This window comes from Lontra canadensis, unplaced genomic scaffold (assembly GCF_010015895.1).
Source record: "Lontra canadensis isolate GAN:19392208 unplaced genomic scaffold, GSC_riverotter_1.0 scaffold155, whole genome shotgun sequence".
Lineage (NCBI taxonomy): Eukaryota > Metazoa > Chordata > Mammalia > Carnivora > Mustelidae > Lontra > Lontra canadensis.
The window spans coordinates 1093283-1115503 of NW_022631149.1; the positions used below are offsets into that span (position 1 = coordinate 1093283).

Genomic DNA, 22221 nt, shown 5'->3' on the forward strand with positions numbered 1-22221 from the left:
TTGGTCAGTCTTCTCCTTTAGAACTTTCTGGAAGCTTCTAACTAGACTCCATCCTCCTTTCCTGCAATGCCATTCAAACATGTGCAAAGTTTCAGTCATCTGCTCAGAAAACTCTTTGTCTTTTCAGAATTTCAATTGCCACCCACTCTTGATGCGGTTTGAACAGTCAACCAATTTTCATTTGCTAATTGACTTTATTTTCCCATTCTTTAGCTTTTTTGCTTCCATTTTCAAATTTAATGGGATAAATAGCAAATTTAGTAGGCCATTTCAAATGATTTATTCATAAGGTTTCAAAATCTGAGCAAACTGTTTTATACAACTCTTCCAAAAAGTTAAAAATAAAATGTCTACCTATGCCAAAATAAACATAGAAACAAAGCTGCTTTTTGAATGCAGAAAGGGCTACTTTTAGAAACATACCGGAGCCTTTTCAAGATGCAAGTTGTAATTTTCTAGTCCAGGAAAGAAAGAAGACATTCAGAATAGCCAGGAGGCACATTAGGTAGAATCTAAACGGCGGACCCCATCTCTCACTCCCCTGTCCCGTCCAAGTCAATAGCAAGTCCTGCCAATTTGGGGTCCCAAGTAATTTTCCCATTTGAATATTTCTGCATCTCTGTTGCGACCAAGTCCAAGTTACCATTACCTCTTGTCTAGATTCCTACTGAAGCTTTGTAACTGGCTATTGGTTTTCACTCTTTGATCTTATGGTAAATTAATGCCCCCCCTCCACCTAACACTACACACAATGTGAAGGAGTCCACATCCTCACCCCTGGGATCTGTACATATGTCACCTTCCATGGTAACAGGGATTTTACAGATGGGCTGAAGCACGTCGAGATGCGAGCATCCTGGACCACATGGTTTGTTCCATTGTAATCTCAAGAGTCCTTTACAGAAAGAGGGACGTAGAGTCAGAGACAGAAAAGGTAACGAATGGAGTGGATGTCAGAGAGAAGAGAGGGTGCTACATTGGTCATTGGGAAAATGGCAGAAGGAGCCACAAGGTAAGGAATGCAGATAGCGTTCGGAACCTGGAAAAGTTAAGAAAATGAATTCTCTTCTAAGGCTCCCACAAGGAAGCCTTTTGCCTTGACTTTAGCCCAGTAAGCAGATTTCAGACTTCTGACTTCCAGGACTGTACAATTAATAAGTCTGGTTTTTTTTTGAACCTCTAAGTTTGTGTTAATTTGTTACAGCAACAAGAGGAATCTAATATAGCCCGCTACCATAGATTCTTCACACAGCAGAAGAACCTTCTTAAAAATTAAAATCCTTCCACAGCAGCCCTAAGCATTTAAAAAGGCTAAAATAGTAACATGTCCGTCAAGGCTCTGTTTTATGGATTAAGTCCCTCCCAAACCCCTATGTTGAAGGCTTAACCCCCAACACCTCCGAAGGTCACCTTATTTGGCCATAGGGTCTTCATACAGGTAATCGAGGGAAAGTGAGCTCATTAGAGTGAACACCAGTCTACTATGAGGGCTGTGCTCACAGAAAGGGGAAATTTAAACAAAGAAACACAAAGAACACAATGGGAAGAGACAGAGGGAGAAGCCAAGGAGAGAGGCCTGAGAAAGTTCCTTCCCCTGAAGCCCTCAGAAGGATCCAACTCCACCAACAACTTAATTTTGGACTTTCAGCCTCCAGAATTTGAGACAGTAAATCTCTGTTGTTTAAACCATTCCAGTGTCTGGTACTTGGCTACAGCAGCCCTTGCAGACAAATACACCGTACACGACCAGACCTCTGCCCTACCTTTCCAGGTTGATCTGGAGCTAGTCTCTCCTCTCCTCTCTGCCTTCCAGCCATAGAGCCTAGCTCTTCCGTGCCTTTGTGTACACTGCGGTGCACCCCTCCCCCACCCCAACACACACTTCTCTTTATCTGGTCCACGCCTCCTCATCCTTCAGGTGTCATCGGCCCGCATTATTCATTCATATCACACTGACCTTTTCTGTGACAGCACATATAAAATGTTTTAATTACAAATGTATTTCGGAGATTATTCTGTTCACGTCTGTCAGAGACTGTGCCTAATTATTACCCACTGTATACATGGCACCTAACAAATCGTCGGGCATGTAATAGACACTGAGTAAATATCTCTTGAATGAAGGGATAAATTCGTGGTCTGAGACACAGGATCTCTGGTCAAACCTGCTTCAAATTCACATGACTCTCACCTCAGCCTTGCATGTCAAGAACAGAAATCTCAGAGGCCATCCCTTGAAGTCTTGGTAAAAGACTCCAGAAATAGCATTGTCCCTGTCTGTATTTTAACTTTGTATATTGAGGACCCAGAGTCCCAGAGGAAAGGACCCCACCATAGACAGCTGGGCAAAAAGAGCCAGGTTTAGGGGCACCTGCTAAGTCAACAGAGCATACAGTGCTTGATGTAGGAGGTCCCGAGCTCAAGCCCCACATTGGATATAGGGTTTACTTTAAAAAAAAAAAAAAAAAAAAAGGCCATGTTTCCACCACGGGGAAACCATTTCCGTACTGTGTCCGCAAGATGGTAGCTTTGTAAAATATTACCTATTTTTAAAAAGATCTCTTTGCCCAACGTGAGGCTCAAACTCACAACTCCGAGATCCAGAGCTGCTTGCTCTTCCAACTGAGGCAGCCAGGCGCCCCAGGATGGGAACATTCCTGATATGCCCAAGCAAGGAACAATCTTGTGAAAAGAAATGAAACAATCAAGTATTCCCCATCACAAAAACCAACAACAACAAAAAGGAAGTTTAAAAGGAAAGCAAGTTATAAGGAAATGCTATGCTACTGAAGTTGGAGGACTTCATCTGTCCCCAACATTTTCCTTGTTAAGGAGATACTGTAACAGGGTCACGGTGACAACTGCTTCCAACCTCCCTTCCACTTCGTATGTGTAGTCGCCACTGCAGTCAGAAATGGCGCCAAAAGTCATGGAACCAGATAGGATACTTCAGCCTTGATGTATACAGATCTTTGCTTCGTAACACTGCCATTTCCTTTGTTAGCTGTTAATGCTCTTCGTTTTCATACAGTTTCCTAATACTTGCTAAAAATCTCCCTTCGGCATACAAGAGAGCAAGAACACAGGTGTCAATTTGCCAAGACTCCTTTTTCAAATTGCTCTTGTGCGACAAGCTTATGAGTCACGATGTTTGTGCTGTAAATTCATTATAGATTCTCATATCATGGCCCATCATCTCAGACATGCTTTCGAGACTTCTCAATAGCACTAGCAATTGGTTGTTTTCTTTCGTGCTGCTTTAATATTCTACTCTTTGGCATCTGATGTGCATTATGGAAAAATTGAAAATACCCCCAATTAAAGTTGTCGACTGCAATACTAATTCGGAGCTAGCCATCAAGGCTGAGGGCTTCCGTTTAATCTGAAATTCAGGCTTTGAAGTTGAGCCATCTCTGAGATGTGAGATGGTGTTAACACAGCACCATTGATTCAAATGTTTTCACAGCTGAATTTCTTGTTTCAGTCATCATCCCAATCAAGCCATCTGGTTCTTTTGGCCATTAGGAAGACCAAATCAAATTAACCATTCAATCTCTGGGCAATCAACCCATAAAATGATCAATATAATCAATTTTGTCAAGCTAGCCTCAGTGTGCAGAGGAAAGCTGCTAAAACACCACACTTGAGGGAATGCAGATTGCTTTCCTTTCCCTGTCAGCTAGCAAAGAATGATATTTTAGTACTTCTATGGTAGAGGCATCTTTAATAAATAATGACGGCTCAGTACTTAATGTTGGTTGAGTTTCAGGATTTTAAATATTAAACTTCACAAAACACCGATGCAAATGTTAAGTCCGTTTTTCAAAATATATGTAGTGATTAGTTTCCTTTGGTCATCCATAACATTCAGTGTGCGCTCCTTCATGTGACCAGAATGTTAAAAGAGAAACAGCCAAGAAATGAACGAGGAGACAGGAATCACACTGAATTACATAAAGGCAGTTATTAAACTACTGAACCCCAAAGAAAAACAACACTTTGTGGAGAAATAATTATTTGAGCGTATTCATATTTCAAGGCACTGAGAAACAGATTTTGAAAAAGCCTCGGTATGGTTAAAGGTACAAATAAATCATAAAATGTTGACTGAAATATTCCTAAGAATTAAATTGAACTGTTTTTTTCCAAGCCTAGAAGCCATAAATCTTTGTAACTTTTGCTAGAACTCAGTTTCAGTAAACAACATTTGTAATATTTGCAAATGAGTTAAGGAGACTATAATCATGATGTTTCCATCCTCTGATTATATATATTAAGAGCTGTACAAGGTCTTAATGTTTGTTACTCCTTGTGGGGGAGTTAGGTGTGTTGCGTTATTTCCATATACATCTATTCTATTTTACATCTTAAAATTGGGTCATCGCAGCCAGAAAATTCACACCAAATTACATTTACTGGACACACAGGCAGAGTTGTCAAAATATTCTCATCAGCTGAATAAATTTTTGCTCAGAGCAAAAACAGCAGACTGGAAAACACAAACACCCTGTAAGCTATCAATTAGCCCACACATGAGAATAAACTCATATCACATAGAAATTACGTCTGTGACATAAAACCCACACAGGCAAGTATGCACATGCACGCATATAGAGCTACACACTTGATGGCATTCTTTTGAAATCATTTTTTAGAAAAAAAATCTCCTCGGCAGAAATCGTTGCCCCCTGATTAGAAAATAGAAGGCATTACTGTCATTTGAATTATAGGAACACATTTCAGTGTGTCAAATGCCAACATAGCAAGAGAATCAAGAGTCACACGTTAACCTTTGGTAATGGAACCCATCAGAAATCTGAGGCTGAAGAAAACAGTACGAACCCGACATCCTCATTCATCTCAAGGCCTAGAGATAGATGCCAGGCTGAAATCAGAGATCAGAAAGGAGGAGCCTCATAATGGGTTCTCCAGGAGGAGGGCTGTTTCTGGGAAAGATTCTGGGAGAAAGCTCCACCAGTCATGTGCAAAAAAGATTCCGAGTAAACATGATTATAGAGAAGGAGATGAATTAAAAAGGTAAAAAGCAACAGGGTCCTTGATTAGAGTGGAACATAGTGATGGCTACGGCCGAATGGTTTTGTGATGAAGATTCTGCACAACTGAATGAAAAATGGGTCAAAATAATGTGTCTTCCCCCTTCATGATTAAGCCAGCTACTTGTGTTCTTTATCTGCTACAGAAAACTGCTCTATTAATTATTCGTTTGCTCTTCCATCCTCAGTAACTTCCACATTACTGGGTCTTTCTTCTCTGCCTAAAATTAACCACAAATCTGTATGACTTCAAAATAATGAAAAAATAAGAAAACAAAACAAAAATCTTCCTTCAGCCCTGAATCCTCCTCACCTGCCAAATTATCACTCTCCTTCCCTCTGCAAGTAAAGCCCTTGATAAAGTAGTCTGTATTTGTTTTCCTCCCACCAGCTCACCGTGACAATTTAATGAATATTTAATGAGCACCTACTAAGTACCAAGTGGTATACAAGAGGCTGAGAACGCAAAGATGAATAAATACATGATCCTAACCCTAAAGGACTATGGAGCTGGTAGTGGGGAAAAAATGTGTAAGTAAGTGTTCCACTGTCAGAACTCTAGTGATGGAAACTCAAAACCCAAACAGGTTATGGTATGTGTGTGCGCGCGTGTGCATGCACACGCGCCATGCGGACAGAGATCCCTCGTGATTTGCCTCTCACTACTACTCACTACTCAAAACTCCAGAACCAAATACATGCAGATCACGTGGTGTCCTTTCTGATCTGAAGCATCACAATCCACACTTGGAAACGAAACAGACTTGGACAGTGAGGGATATGTGGTTTTATAGTAAGATGTGAGGTTTCAAATACCACAAATAGGTACAAAATAAGTAGTGTAACTTCTGCTATAAAACCGAGACTAATTTCACGTTTGACAAACTTAATCCTGGAGATTTTCAAACTCTTGGTCCCTCTTTCATTCTTGATCCTTTCCTTCACTGTTCTTCATGACAAAATTTATTCTCTACATTTCTGCTTGCACGTGTCACTTTCTTAGAACCGTTTAGTGTCTACCCGACGGCCATGTTATGTAAAGTGTGGTCCCTGGCCAAAAACATCGAATTTCATCTCAGAGCTTAACAAAGATGTATAATCTCAGGCCCTAGCGCACACTAACAATCAAAATCTGCAACTTGAAAAGATACCTAGGTGTCTCATAGACCTCCCTTAGATCTCAGTAAATGCAGGAAAAGCCTTGGCAAAGTCCAACATCCATTCCTGATAAAACTCTTAGCAAAGTAGGATTATAGGGGAACTTCCTCAACCTGAGGAAACTACAAAACCATAGCTTTCATATTTAATGGTAAGCGATTAAATGCCCGCCTTTAGTGATGAGGAACACAGCAAGCAGGTTCACTCTTCCTACTCCTTTTCAACATATTTTCTGGAGAAACTAGCCACTGCAAAAGGCAAAAGGTAGAAGGCTAAAAAAACACCTAAAATGCACATAATCAAAAGTGAGAAATAAAACTTTATCTACAGATGGCACGATTATCTATGTAGAAAGCCTCAAGAAGAATACAAAACAGCTAATAAAACAAGTGAATTTAGCAAGGTCTCAGGATACAAGGTTAACATGTAAAAATAAACTATGCTAGCAATGAAAAACTGGAAATTGAAATGCAATATGTAATTTACAATAGCATCAAAAAAAACAAAATACTGGTCTAAATTAATCTAGGAAAATAGGTGTAAGATATGTATGCGGCGGGCAGGGGGGAACCCTGCAAAACATTGTTGGCAAATGTCAGAGAAGACCTAAATAAATGGCAATACATGCAACATTGATGGATTGGGAAACTCAATACTGTTTGAAGGTCAAATCTCTCCAAACTAATCTACAAATTCAATGCAATTACAATCAAAATCCAAGCAGGAATTTTTTGTACAAGTAGACAAGTTGGCTTTGAAAACATTCATATGGAAAGGGAAAGGAACGAGTACAGTCAAAACAATTTTGAAGAACAAATTTGGAATGAGCCTACTTGATCTTAAAGCTTACTATACAGCTACAGGAATCATAGAGTGTATTAGCAAAAGGACAGACCTACAGATTGATGGGACAGAACAGAGTCCAGAAATGGACCCACACAAGTACAACCATTTGATTAAGATAAAGAATAAAAACAATGGTCTGTGTATATTTGGATATCCATATGCAAAGAAATGAACTTGATCCATCTATTGTACACAAAAATTAACAAAAACTGAATCATAGACTTAAATGTTAAACCTAAAACTATAAAAGATCTAGATGGAAACATCATCTATGCAACCTTGGCTTAGTGATAGATTTTTTCACATAACATGACAAAATGTGATCCGTAAAAAAAATGTCAAATTAAGAACTTCAAAACCACTATTAAGATAACAAAGAGAGGGGCGCCTGAGTTGCTCAGTGGGTTAAGCCTCTGCCTTCGGCTCAGGTCATGATCGCAGCTGAGGTCCTGGGATCAAGCCCCCCATCAGGCTCTCCGCTCAGCAGGCAGTCTGCTTCCCCCTCCTCTCTCTCTCTGCCTGCCTCTCTGCATACTTGTGATCTCTAATAAATAAATAAAATCTTTTAAAAAAATAACAAAAAGAGGGGAGCTTGGGTAGCATAGTTGGTTAATCGTCTGACTCTTGGTTTGATCTCCAGGTTGTGGGATTGAGCCCCACATCAGGCTCTGCACTTAGCACAGAGTCTGCCTAAGTTTCTCTCTCCCTCTCCCTCCACAACTCCCCTCTCCATAGTCTCTCTCAAATAAATTTTTTTTAAATAGAAAAGAAAGCATAAGACTCAGAAAAAACATGTGAATAATATGTCTCATAAATGAGTTGTATCCAGCATATATAAAATATATGTTACCATATGATCCAGCAATTCCAGTTCTAGGTATACATCCAAAAGAATTGAAAACATATATATTCAATACACTTTACATGAAAGTTGATAGCAGGATTATTCATAAAAACCAAGAAATGAAAACAACCCAAAGATCTGTCAACTGATGAATGGATCAGCAAATGTAGTATATCCATACAATGAATGGATATATAATAAAAGGAATGAGGTTCCTACTACAACGGATAGTCCTTGAATAAATATAAATAAATAAATAAATACTGAGTGAAAGAAGCCAGACACAAAGGGCTATATATTATACAATTGAATTTATGCAAACTATCCAGAGTATGCAAATTCATTAGTTGTTGCCAGGGGCTGGGGGAAGAAGAAATGAAGACTGACTGTTAATGACTACTGGACCTCTCTTTGGGGTAACAAAATTAGATAGTGGTGAGGGCTGCATAATTTTATGAATGTACTAAAACCCAATAATTTGTTTACTTGAAAAGAGTGAATTTTATGGGATTCGAACCATATCTCAATTAAAAATATGTAAGTAGAAAAACTCAATAATAACAAAGTAATTAAAAATGGGCAATATATTTTAATAGAAATCCCACAAAAGATATACACATGGCAAATAAAGATATGAAAAGGTCTTCATATTTAACAATAAGCAGATTAAAATTAAAACCACGTTTAGATATGACTACACACTACTTAGAATACTATAATTAAAAAAAAAGAACCAATATTACTGAGTAACATTCATATGTTAATCTTAGGCACTGCCACTTTTTGGAAGACACTTTGGTAGTGTCTTACAGAGTTAAACATAAAGCTTACCATACACCCCAACAAACCTACTCCTAAAATTTTACCAAAGTGAAATTAAACATTGTGTTGTCACAGAAAACCTGTATACTCTGAAGTGGAAACAACCTGAATGTCTTGAACTTGTGGATGGATGGATGGATGGATGGATGGATGTGATACATCCATAAAATGGAGTGTTACATGGCAATAAAAAGGAATAAACTACTGATAGAGTCAACAACATGGACCAATCTCACAAATGCATGACAGCCAGTACAAAAATGCTATACAATGTATGGTTCCTTTTTTATGACATTCTGGAAGAGGCAAAACCATAGACTGCTAACAGATGAGTGGTTGTTGGGCTTGGAGTATGGGCAAGGTTTGGTTATGAAGGATCAAGGGGGATTTATGTAGTAACTGAATTGTCCATTAACTGAATTGTAAAGAGGGTGACTCTTCCTGTATGAAATATACACCTTCAAAAGGGGGGGAAACATGCAGCTCAAATATGCCTTTCTCTGTTAAACTTCTTTTTCATTTTCACTGCCAAAATTGTCCCTTTTTGAAAGTCTTATTAATTTATTTGAGAGAGCAAGCACACCTGTGAGCAGGCAGGGGTTGGGGGAATAGGGTGGGCGGAGGGGAGGGAGAGAACCTCAACAAGATGTCCTCGTGAGCACGGAGCCCTAGACGGGCTCCACCCCGTGACCCTGAGATCATGACCTGAGCCAGAATCAAGAGTCTGACGCTTAGCCCACTGAGCCACCCAGGCGCTCGTTCATCCTCTTCCGACAACTTCATTATAACATGTATCCAACTTTCTATTATTATTACTCAGGTAGGCATCCTTATTTCACATTTGACTGTGACCGCCTGGATGGTGAGTTACAACCTTCCCATCTTCAGCACTGCTGGTCTTTGCACACAACAGCTGCTCCAGAAATATTTTAAGCGATGGGGGTTGGGGGGACGAGGGGGAAAACTTCAAACGTTTGTGAGCCTGGATGAGTGAGGCAAGGATGGCGCCACTAACAAAAACGAGGAGCAAAGGAAGGCCAAGAGTCAGGTCAACAGCACACGAAATGGCACGATGCACATGACCCCTCGCACGTACCAATCCACACTACGGGTCACAAACCTTTGGCGGTGGGGACATTGAGAGCCCAGGCACAGTGAGCCCAGTATGACTGCATCCAGACGGGAATCTAGCAAATCGGGAACGCTGAGACAAGTAGGATAAGCAACTGAAAACCCAACAGGGAAGCCAGTGACCCCAGGAAAACTCCAAATTCCGAAGGTCGCAGAACAAAATGCCTTTTCGCCCAGGAAGACAAGAACATGAACTAAGACAGCATCTGCGAATGGCTTGCCGCAGAGAGAATGATGTGAAGACTAAAGAGCAAACCTTAATGACAACAGCAACTGCATTTGCATAGCGCTTTCTACTTTTCAAACTGTTTTCCCAGTCATTATCTTGTTTGGTCCTTGTAGGTTTTTAATTAGCAAAGCTATTTACATATTATACATATTTATCATCTTTTCCCACCACCAAATAAAGCAGTAACATTTCCACATAGACATTCAGGATTCATTTCTTATTAGCTCAATACTCTCAGATTTTCCAGTTTTCCTTCATAGACATAGCTCAGTCTTCTTTTTCGTCTAGCCTACTTTGTTCTTTATGCCAGTATTCTTCCAGCATCTCTCGTTTACCTATAGTAACACGTTTTTCTTCTTTTATATATATATATGTTTTCTATTAGGATATAATTTAAATATAACATACTAGTTTCAGTCATACATGATTCAATATTTCTCCGCATCTCACAGTGATCACAAGTCTATGGCATCCATCACTACACATAGCTAGAATTTTTTCCCTGTAGTGAGAACTTTTAAGATCTATTCTCTTAGCAATTTTCCAATATACAATACAGTATTAACTACAGTCGCTATGTTGTACATCACATTCCTAGGACTTATTTATTATACCTGGAAATGTATACCTTTTTAAAAAGATTTTATTTTTATTTATTTGACAGAAAGAGAGAGAGAGATCACAAGTAGGCACAGAAGCAGGCAGAGGGGGTAGGGGGAAGCAGGCTCCCCACTGAGCAGAGAACTGGATGTGGGGCTCGATCCCAGGACTCTGGGATCATGACCTGAGCCAAAGGCAGAGGCTTAACCCACTGAGCCACCCAGGCGTTCCTATAACTTAAAAAAAAAAAAAAAAAGATTGTATTCATCTATTTGAGAGAACAAATGGGGACACGAGCAGAACGAGAGGATTAAGCAGACTCTGCACGGAGCATGGAGCATGGAGCCCTATGCGAGGCTTGATCACTTGACCCTGAGAACATGACCTGAGTGCAAATCAAGGATCGGTCGCTTAACTGACTGAGCCACCCAAGAGCCCCTGAAGTTTATAAGTTTATACCTTTTGATCACCTTCACCCAATCATCACCAACCCACATACACACTGAGTTTTTATCTCCCCAAGTATGGTTGTATAACCTCCCTCTTTTCTGCTTTAATACAATCTGAGGGAATTTTCGGTGTATTTGCTACTATCATGAATAATCCAACTAACTCAGAAAGATTTTCAGTGGGATGGCTCCAAAGACGAAGAGCTTAATATATCTCTTCTTCCTCTTCATAATCTTCCCTCGAGCAGGTATGGTGTCGCCTCTGAAACTCTGCATTAATTTTTAAGAAGTAGTTTATTATCTTCTGCACAGCATTATAGCTTTGTCCCGGTACTTCTAGTTCCTGCAACCTCTTAAAGAAGACACTTCAACCGTTCTCTTTATTGAGTTCATCAGTTCCAGTTTCACAAGCAAAGGTTCATTTATTTTCTTTTAACCCTTTCATTTCTCACTTGTCTTAAATCCTGTCTTTAGTGTCCTCTACAACACCACTTTTAGTTTTGGAAAATGTTTTCCCTGGGGCGCCTGGGTGGCTCAGTCGGTTAAGCATCTGCCTTCAGCTCAGGTCACGATCCCAGGGACCTGGGACCAAGCCCCATGTCGGGTGCCCAGCGTTTCTCCCTCTCCCTCTGTCCCTCCCTCTGCTTCTGCTCCCTTGCTCTCTGTCGAATAAATAAAATCTTTAAAAAAATGTTTTTCCCTTTTGAGTGGAGGAAAAGATTTCCATGAGTCATTTATGCTTCTGTCTTTCAATGCTGTGCAGATACTCCATGTAGGAAGTACTGATTCAAGCTACAACATGGGTAAACCTCAGAAACCTTGTAAGCAGAAGAAGCCAGTCAGAGAAGAACACTTATCGTACGATCCCATTTACATGAAAAGTCCAGAATGGACAAATTCATAGAGAAAAAAAAAAAACAGATTAGAAGTTCCCTGGGGAATGGGAGAATTAGGAGTTATTGTTAATGGATATAGGGTCTCTTTTGGGGGAGAGATTAAAATTGAAAATTAGACTGTGAAAATAGTTGTACAACCCTCTAAGTTAACTAAAAAAAAAAAAAAACTGAACTGTAAGTTTAAAATGGACAAGGCTTTGGTATGTAAACTACACCTCAGTAAAGTTGTTTACAGAGAAAAACAACTGTGACGTCAAGACCAAGCTTCAAGCTTCAGAGTCCGAACATACCAGACCCTCCTTCCTCCTATGACTCAAAGTTGACTTCCTCCTGATTATCAGTAGGAACCACATAGTATTAAAATATGTGAAAACTGGCAACTCAAAATGTTTAAAAAGTCTTACCGCATGTGCTAACGATGATTCCAAATCGCCCACAATTGCCCTGGTACTGACCACCATTTTGCTTATACCGTCCACATACTGCCAATACTATTCTTCTCTGCTATGCCTCCCCTCATTGTTCCTATAAGCTCCAAATATTCAGGTGGTATAATGTAACAGCAAATAGGACAGTCATTAATAATCAGGGTACTGGAATAAGACAAATCTGGATTTGCATTATAGTTCTACAACTGAGTTGTCTAATCCTAAAGAGTTGTCTTCAGGGGCACCTGGGTGGCTCAGTGGGTTAAAGCCTCTGCCTTCCGCTCAGATCATAATCCCAGGGTCCTGGGATCGAGCCCCGAATTAGGCTCTCTGCTCTGCAGGGAGCCTGCTTCCTCCTCTTTCTCTGCCTGCCTCTCTGCCAACTTGTGATCTCTGTCAAATAAATAAAATATTTTAAAAAAAGAGTTATCTTGACTTCCCTAAGTCTCGGGGCCCTCATTTATAAAATGGCATGAATGATAATTCAACACCCACCTTAGAGTGTTGCGTTATTTAGGGGATTTAGAGGGATGTGACAGACACTGTCTTTGGGGTGATCCGTGGTGGACGTTTTGAGGGCAGCTGACCCACAGCTTGTGTACCCCAGAAGGCCTCCTGGGGAAGCCTGAGCCAGCCGCATAGCTTTCTCCCTTTGTCTCATCAGCTGCCCGCCTTAACAGATTCAAGAACAAGGGGAAAGACAGTGCAGAAATGAGGCGGCGCCGAACAGAAGTTAACGTGGAGCTGAGGACAGCTAAGAAGGTTGACCAGATGCTGAAAAGGAGAAACGCCAGCTCGTTTCCCGATGATGCTTCCTCCCCCGCTGCAGGAAAGCTGCCACAACCAGGACACTGTAGAATGGTCTGTTGATGACACTGTCAAAGGCATAAATAGCAACAATGTGGAAAGCCAGCTCCTCAGGCTACTCAAGCTGCTAGGAAACTGCTTTCCAGGGAAAAACAGCCCCCCGTAGACATCGTAATCTGGGCTGGTTTGATTCCAAAATTTGTGTCCTTGGGCAGAACTGATTGTAGTTCCATGCAGTTTGAATCCGCTTGGGCTCTCACTGACATTGCTTCCGGGACATCAGAACAGACTGAGGCTGCAGTAGATGGAGGTGCTATCCCAGCATTCATTTCTCTGTTGGCATCTCCCCATGCCCCCATCAGTGAACAAGCTGTGTGGGCTCTAGGAAACATGGCAGGTTCAGTTTTTCGAGACTTGGTTGTCAAGTACAGTACAGTTGACCCGCTATTGGCTCTCCTTACAGTTCCTGACATGTCATCTTTAGCATGTGGTTACTTACTTAACCTTACTTGGACACTTTCAAACCTTTGTCACAACAAGAATCCTGCACCCCCGTGAGATGCTGTTTGAGCAGGTATGTTCTTCCTACGTTAGTTCATCTCCTGCATCATGTTGATCCAGAAGTATTGGCAGATATCTGCTGGGCCATTTCCTACCTTACTGGTGGTCTAGACGAACAGACTTGTGCCCCAGCTTATGAAGCTTGTGAACCCTGCGCTGGGAGCCATAGGAAATATTGTCACTGGGACAGATGAACAGACTCAGGGTGTACTAGACACAGGAGCACTTGCTTTCTTTCCCAGCCTGCTAACAAACCCCAAAACTAATATTCAGAAGGAAGCTGCCTGGACAATGTCAAACATCACAGCTGGTTACCAGGACCAGATCCAGCCAGTTGTGAATCACAGATTGGTCCCATTCCTCATTGGTCTTCTCTCTAAGGCAGACGTTAAGACCCAAAAGGAAGCTGTCTGGGCTGTGACCAACTCTACAAGTGGCAGGACAGCTGAAGAGATTGTATACCTCATTCAATGTGGCATAACAGAGCCACTGATGAACCTCTTAACTGCAAAAGACCTCAAAATTATTCTGGTTATTCTGCATGCTATTTCCAATACCTTTCAGGCTGCTGAGAAACTAGGTCAAACTGAGAAACTTAGTATAATGATTGAGGAATGTGGAGGTTTGGCCAAAACTGCAGCTCTACGAAACCATGAAAATGAGTCTGTGTACAGAAGCTTCACTAAACTTGATGGAGAAGGATTTCCCTGTAGAGGAAGAGGAAGATCAGAATGTTGTGCCAGAAACGACCTCTGAAGGCTGAATGTTCCAAGTTCAGGACTGCGCTCCTGGGACCTTTAACTTCTAGACTGTACAGCTGAGGCAGAAAGTCATTTGTGGTATGCTCTGGTAGAAGTCTGTCTTACCATTTCTCTAGTAAGGACTCTTTCTCAGTGTGTTTTGTTATGGTAGCACTTTTTACAACGGAACTCTACTTGACCAGTTCAAAACTGTACAAACTGTAGGAAGCTCCTCCTCTCAGTGGGTTTCTTATTTCTATGTGGAATCTCCTATTGTACAGTGACCTGTAAATAAAGATTAAATTCTTTTTCTTTAAAAAACTAAATTAGGGTGCCTGGGTAGCTCAGTGGGTTAAAGTCTCTGCTTTTGGCTCAGGTCATGATCCCAGGGTCCTGGGATCGAGCCCCGCATCGGGCTCCCTGCTCAGTGGGGAGACTGCTTCCCCCTCTCTCTCTGCCTGCCTCTCTGCCTACTTGTGATCTCTGTCTGTCAAATAAATAAATAAAATCTTTAAAAAAATAAAAATTAAAAATTAAATTAAAAACAAAAGGATATCACATGTTATGTACTTATACAGTGATGGCCAAAAAAAAAAAAAAAAAAAACCGATACAGACAACTTTTAGTATGACTATTAAAATAGAGATGAAGGGCAGAAGAAAAGAACTGGACTTTGGAACTCAAACTTTTGGACTCTTGGCCGTTGAAACTTTCTCTCGCATATACATTACAAAATGACCGACAAGCAGAAAATGGTCACAATTCCAGCATCGAAGAAGCGTCAACTGAAATTAGAAACCTGTGTCGTATACTGAAGCTGAACACGAACCAAGTGCATACGGTCATATCTACTTCTGCCTCCTTAGTCTCCACGCAGAATGGCTTCACCACACTACAAGGTACCATGATCTCAACCAAACGGAACAAGCTGAACAAGATCAGGAGTGACATGTGTCACAGTAAAATACTAACTCTGCTACTACTAATAAACAGGTTGGCAGTTAACCATGAGGCTCACAGGCTTCTGTTTCCTATGAAGAGTAGCTAAATTTTAGCCAAGGGCCCTACATATAGGTTGGCCAGCCAAAACTTTCAACCTGATTGCTGGAATTTAGAACCCCTTCGCCCAAGACTTGGGCAAAGAAGCGGAAAACAGATGCCATGGAGAACCAGAGCTCCAGACTTCTCATCCTTCAGTTCAAAGATCTATTCTAGGATCTAATTTTGAGTTCTATCTTCCTATACAGTTCTCTTGGCATTTGCTGAATAAACAGGAAAAATAAGGGGGTGGGGCATGGGGAGGCAATCTGCCAGTTGTCATTCTTCAAGATGGATGCAGTGCCAACAGGCACATTCAAGCAAAGGGAGGGGGAAAGCTATCCCCAAGTTAGCTTCTGGCATGCCTTCAGCTCAACCAATGTGACACATACCTCAGGGTTACAGCCCTGGTCCTGGGATTCCTAGTACTGCTCAGCTGCAAGCAGTTTTGCTAGTGTTGTAGCAAATGCTGGCTGAGGACTATAGTTTTAGCAAATATTTATGTTGCATAGGCAACACAGAAGTTTCCATAGCAACCCAGCTGGTCTTGAAGAATAAGGAAACATTACGGTAGCCTTATGGAAGGCACCCGGCTCTTGGCATAGAAGCTAAAAGTGTGATTCAGGCTGGGATTATAACCCAGGTATTTTGACCCACTCTCTAGGATTTTCTAGTTTGCCCCCTACTCTTTCATGAATTGGCAACCTAGTACGTGATTTCTTCCAAAGATCTGTATTCTGTAAGGGTAAAGAATGTTGATGTTACTAGCTACTACTTTCTATCTTTTTTTTTTTTTTTAAAGATTTTAGGTCATATTTCCACCCAACATGGTGCTTGGAATGCATGAGCCTGAGAACAAGAGTCATGTGTTCCACTGAGTGAGTCAGCCAGACACCCCTGAACTACTTCTTTCTAAGCAGGAGGGGAGCATGGAAGTGTCAGTCAATTGCTATGTCTCATGGTAGAGGTGGTCCAGTGGCAAGTGATGGTAGGGGCTTCACAAAAGATGACAAGAAAGAGCCCACAGGGGAGTATATGCCCTACAGACGGGCAAAAGTATTAGTCATTTATTTACACCTTTGGGGTTGTCTCCTCAGGCCACCCACCTTGTCTGTATAAACAGCACCACTACCTACCTACAGACTTAGACTCGAAACCCAAGAATAGCCATCCCACTGCATGATCAGTAGCCAAAGATACTTCTCTCTCAGAAATTTGAACTAAGCAGAGAGAGAGGGTGGAGATTAAGCTGATTTGAGATTTATTGTCTGGTCTGCAAACCAAAGAGACAGAACAGAAATGTAAAAGCTGCAAAGCCAGAATTAGGGGTTTACAAAATAAGTAGGCAAGCAGGAAGATCAGCAGGGATTCTATAGGAAGAGGTCCTTGTGCTGCTGACCACTTGCAAAGAACACACACGTTAACTGATGGAAGATCCGGTCTTTCTAACCTCAGATAGGAGGTCTGGGGGTAGAACTGCTGAGCTCCCACCGGAGTTTGGTCCACCTGAGGGCACACCACATGGCAGCGCTAGGGAACTACACTGGAAAGTTCACAGGACTCCAGCACAACAGAAGAGTAAGTAAGGTTGAGAGACTGATTATTAGAAGAAAGTAAAAATAACTAACAGTGATATAGCATCTATGTGTTTGTACCTTTTAAATTTTTTTAACGATTTTATTTATTTGAGACAGACAGTGAACAAGTGAGAGAGCAGAAGTAGAGGGGCAGAGGGAGAAGCAGACTCCCTGTTGAGCAAGGAGCCCGACATGGAGCTGGAACCCAGGACCCTGAGATCATGACCTGAGCCAAAAGCAGACACTTAACAGACTGAGACCCCCAGATGCCCCTACTATGTGTTATGTGTTTTTACACTGTTACAAGAGCTTTACACATTTGAACACATCCAATCTTCACAACAAGGGCACTATTTGTATTATTATCCCCCATTTTATAGGTACAGAGATGTTAAGTAGCTTGTCTAAGTTTGCAGACTTGTGCTGAACTGCCTTTCTTTAAGACTAGTTCTTAGGGGCACTGGGGTGGCTCAGTCAGGCAGCGTCCCAACTCTTGATTTCGGCTCAGGTTATGACCTCAGGGTCGTGAGACTAAGCCCCGGCTCAGGTTCCACGCTGGGCATGGAGCTTGCTTAAGATTCTCTTTCCCCTCTAATTATAAAAGACAATAAATTTATGGAAATACATACACACATAGATTTATGATGGTTTAAGCCACATGTTTCTGGTAACTTGTCACAACAGCCATAAAAAATTCATACAATGCTCAGATTAGCTTTTGCTATCCTAAGTCCTACCCTTCACCTTGTGGCGGTTACCTTGACTGCAGTGCTAAGCTTTCATTTCTCTCAGGAGAGCCTGGATATGCTCACACTGCAGATTCCTAAACTCCCAATCCCAGATGGCTAGATCGAATTAGCCTTGTGGGTTGAGACTCAAAAATCTACGTGCTGACAAGTCCCTACATGTGTTAACGCAGGGAGAAAGACTACACTTTGCAGAAAGACCGATATTGTCAATGTACGTGGATTAAACAGAAACCTTGGCCCAACCTGTGTACTCGCTGTATGCATGGCCCCCACCCTTCTCCTATGCTATTGCTTCCTCTCTGTTGGGAACTACCCCTGGTCTTTACCACCAGCATCCTCTACAGGATTAAACCAAGTCCCAAATCTATATGCTCAGTTAGGTCTCTCTTGTCGCTGGCTATAAAACTGCCCCCAGAGAACATTGTTCTCTATCCTCTGTTCCCCACACCCCACACCCCCCGAGACTTAGGGTGCACCTACAATTGACCAACATCCAGCTATTTTATCTCCTTTTCCTCCAGATCTCATAACTGCCAAATCGTTTCTTCAATATGGTTGCTATATACACACGGTTGACGTTCTTGTTGTGACTAATCAACCATCCAGTTGTGGTAAATTTCATAGTGGTCGGACAAGCCTACAACCTTGAATAAATGTGTTTCCATGACTGTTCTTTGCTAAAAGTTTTGACATGAGATCCTATCAACATATCTTGTTCCACACTTTGGAACAGGGATTCCCAAACATGACTGTGCAAAAGAATCACCAAAGAGCTAGTTAAAAATGAAGGTTTGTACCTATACGCTTAGAAATTCTTTTTTATTTTATTTATTTATTTATTTGACAGAAAGAAAGACCACAAGTAGGCAGAGAAGCAGGCAGAGAGAGAGGGGGAAGCAGGCTCCCTAATGAGCAGAGAGCCCGATGCGGGGCTTGATCCCAGGACCCCAGGATCATGACCCGAGCCGAAGGCAGAGGCTTTAACCCACTGAGCCACTCAGGCGCCCCTATGCTCAGAAATTCTAAGAGGGGTACGTGTGTGACTCAGTTAAGCGTCTGACTCTTGGTTTAGGCCCAGGTCACAGTCTTGGAGTCATTAGCTCGAACTCTGCATCGTGCTCTGTGCTGGGCATGGAGCCTGCTTAAGATCTCTCTGCCCCTCCCTGCCCTCCCTCTCAAAAAAAAAAAAAAAAAAAGAAAGAAAGAAAAAAATTCTAACAGGTAGTTCTCAAAAACCTACATTTTTAAATTTTTTTTCTAAAGATTTTATTGATTCCCAAGAGAGATAATGAGAGAGAGCACAAGTCAGGGAGGAGGGGCAGAGGGAGAGGGAGAACCAGACTCCCTGCTGAGCAGGGAGCCTGATGCAGGGCTTGATATGGGGCTTGATCCCAGGACCCCAAGACCATGACCAGAGCTGAAGGCAGAAGCTTAACCGACTGAGCCACCCAGGCACCCCAAAAATCTACATTTTAAATAAGAACTCCAAGCGATGCTGATGAAGGTGGTCCCTGGACTAGACTTTGAGAAGCACTGCTGTAGGGTGAGTTAATTAACTTTTATGAAACTGACATTGTATCCCTTAGATCAATTTAGGGATGGAAATACTGCAACCTTCGTGAGACCCTAAAATGTTTGCTTAAAACCCTTCCCCCTTCCCTTGGTGCTCATTCAAATGTATTCATTATACGAGGCACCCAAATTATCCCATTGTGAATTCTGTCTGTCTCTAGACTTTAAAGATCATCATAACATCATTCTTTTAAATGTCACAAAGACACTTTTTCTTGGAATACAAGGCTTAATGAAGGGTAAAATATCACTTTTGAAGTACACGATGCTTGTGAGGCTATTAAGGGGAGTAAACTCAGGATGAAATTCTAATACAGATAGGTCTAAAAGCTATATTTTGTAATGTAAAACACAGGCCAACAGCCGTTGTGACTAACACCCATTACTGTTGCCTCTATGGAGAAGAGTGACATAAGGGGATTACAATAGGACGGGGGCAATGTTGTGTGTTTATAAAACTCCATTTGGCAGATTTTCATCTGGGAAACGTCTCCTAATTTCATCAGTCTGAACATTTGCCATTTTCAGCACTCTGCGTCTTGACTGATTGCCCAATCTGCCTCTTCCTCATTGTTATCGAGCCATTTAGAGGAGGAAAATAGCATTAGCCTGCAAAAGAAATTACTCCCTGGAAAGGTCAAAGTAACACGATTTTTGTTCTCTTTCAAAAGAAGAGATGGAAATTCTAAATAGCGCAGCCCTCAATCCCACCTCTACAAAGTACAAACGCTCTTCGAAAAGTTGGGTCTGTGATGCTCATCAAAGCCCATTAAGGCGCATCAGATTGTACTTACTCAGTCCAATCGTTTCAGTGTATAAATTACTCTCCAGGGTTTGGAGAGGTTCAGTAACTCTTTGAGGCCCAGGTCGGTGAGTAAGTACATCACAGCAGTCATTTCTCAATCGACCCTGTGGCCTCAATGCGTTAATGCACTCCCCGGAGGACAGGCTGGCTTAATAGTCTAGTCATCTATTCCTAAAGGCCTTAAAAATGGATGTCATTATGGTGGCACTCTTCCTTTCAACACAGATCTTAAGCCTGCCATGCAATATTACATTGAAGATACACTAATTGTCGGGATGGAGCTTCTTAGAGCTGAGACCCACATGCTCTTACCGGTTCATGCTCCCCGCCTCCGTTAGGGCGAAACTCTCCAACAATGAAACAATCAGCATTTCCAACCTGCTCAACAGCTGATATTTCATCCTAATGAAATATCCTCGGGAAACAAGTAGGATAGTTGAAGCATTTAAACATTATGGAGTCGCAGGGCAAGTTTTAGAGTAGTCCTGAGTCTTATACAGCCTTGGAAATTTGCATCAGGATGAAGCCTTCCTGGGGTGATAAGTACAGAAGGAGGAAAGACAAGCCGCTGGGGGCCGAAGGATGAGAGACAAAAAGAAATACGCTGGAAAGACTCTTCCCTAGGCCTTTCTATAAAAACACAGTCTTGTTTCTTCGGACAGTGGCATATATACTGGTTAACTAACTTTTACTTATCAATTGCCAAACATATACATTAAAGCAAAAGTTGAAGACTCAAAATAAGTGGTTGGTGCCTCAGGGGCCAATGGCAGGCCACCCCAAGAGAGGCCACAGTGGCATATAGATTTTGAGCTGAAAGACCCAAAAGACTGAGGAAGAAACTTTGATCGCCCCCTGCCCCAACAACTTCCGACAAAGAATTTAGAATGAAGGCCAAGCTCTAGAAAGAGAGCTATCACCATATACAAATACACTAGAAATGAAATAGAGGAGATAGACAAGGAACAACTGAGAAAAGTCAAAATTTTAAAAAGTTAAAATTCCTCTCTAGGTCCCATGTTTGTTTCTGTGTGGCCAGCAAACATTTCCCCCTTTTTCATCTTTTTTTAAAAATTTTTATTTATTTGAGAGAGAGATCACAAGTAGGCAGAGAGGCAGGCAGAGAGAGAGGAGGAAGCAGGCTCCCTGCCGAGCAGAGAGCCTGATGTGGCACTCGATTCCAGGACCCTGAGATCATGATCTGAGCCAAAGGCAGAGGCTTAACCCACTGAGCCACCCAGGTGCCCCCCACCCTTTTTTTATCTTGCTGCGAGTTGCATTCCTTCCCTTTGAAGTCCCAGACACTCCTTCCCCTTTCTCCTTAGTTCCGGGTGACACATAGCACATTTGGCCTATTTTGGGAATCTCGTGTGTGTACTCCCCATATGCAGGAAATGATATTTTATTTTCTACTGTTAATCTGTTTCCTGTCGAGTTAATCCATATCTATCTAAAAGAACACTGGACAGAGGAAAATTCCACCCCACCCCCACCCGACCTTTGGACATGGCTAACCTAATGTAATTCCGAGCTCTTCAAATGTTGGGTTATTTTTTCTTTCCACCTACAGGTTGTCTCAAGCTCCATGATACCATTTGGTTCTCAGCTACTACTTTGAGTACAAGTTGTAATTTTATATTCATTTATTTACACTCCCATGTTGTTCTTAAAAGGAGTTAAAGAACAGGTATTAAGGACCTTTTTTAAATCTTTGCTAGTTACCATGAGCATAAAAGACCTAGAGAGGGTAGTACTTTTGTAACCCACAAAGTTTTTGACTGCCTGGGCCTCCAGACTTCTAACACTTGCCTGTCACCTCTGTCTCGAGCAGCTCTGAGCCACCATTTAAAAAGTACACAAGGCTTTCCTCCTTCCACTCTTGTCTCCCCTAATTTTTTTTTAAAGATTATTTATT

The 22221-nt window shown here is 41.6% G+C and overlaps 1 pseudogene; it reads left to right on the top strand.

The window, feature by feature from the left end:
* Window positions 1-4798: 4798 nt before the first annotated feature.
* On the top strand, window positions 4799-14633 carry LOC116859468 (annotated as a pseudogene).
* The last annotated feature ends 7588 nt before the right edge of the window (window positions 14634-22221 follow it).